Consider the following 594-nt stretch of genomic DNA (forward strand, 5'->3'; position numbering starts at 1 on the left):
AAGGAGAAGGCTCACTTAAGATGTATAAGTTGCAGTTATTGTAGCTTGCTAAGGGGGAATCAGGAACGGTCTTCCAAAGCTACACTGTCAATCAAAAAGGTCATGTAAAACTTTACTCATTATCAGCAAGAAAATTATTACTCTTTGCATTTTAATTTTCTTCCAAAAAAAAAAAAATCTGCCTGGAAACTTCCCACTTCCTCACAAACTGCAAGAATTTTCTGCTTGAAAATAATATTTTCAAGTAAAAAGTGTATTGCAGCTCCATGTCAAAAGATTTTAGAGAATTCTAAGAATAACACTGACTTTCTTCTGTTAAAAGAAAACAAAAAACCTCAGAGGTTTGCTCAGAAATTGCTCAAAGTTTATAGGGAGAGATGGGAGTTTTCAAAGAGCTCCTTTTGTTATCCTCACACAGGCGATCTACAGTCAGCTGAATGGCTGCATTCTAAATCTGTGGCAGAAATGAGATACTAGATCTCTGTACCACCTGCCTAGTGCATTTTTGTTACTCCTCATTCAGGTAACAGCTCCTTCCTTGGGTAATTTCTGTGGAAACCACTCCAAAAAGCTATTCCAGAAACTATATTACAC

Source organism: Dromaius novaehollandiae, chromosome 13, assembly GCF_036370855.1.
Source record: "Dromaius novaehollandiae isolate bDroNov1 chromosome 13, bDroNov1.hap1, whole genome shotgun sequence".
Taxonomy (NCBI): Eukaryota; Metazoa; Chordata; class Aves; order Casuariiformes; family Dromaiidae; genus Dromaius; species Dromaius novaehollandiae.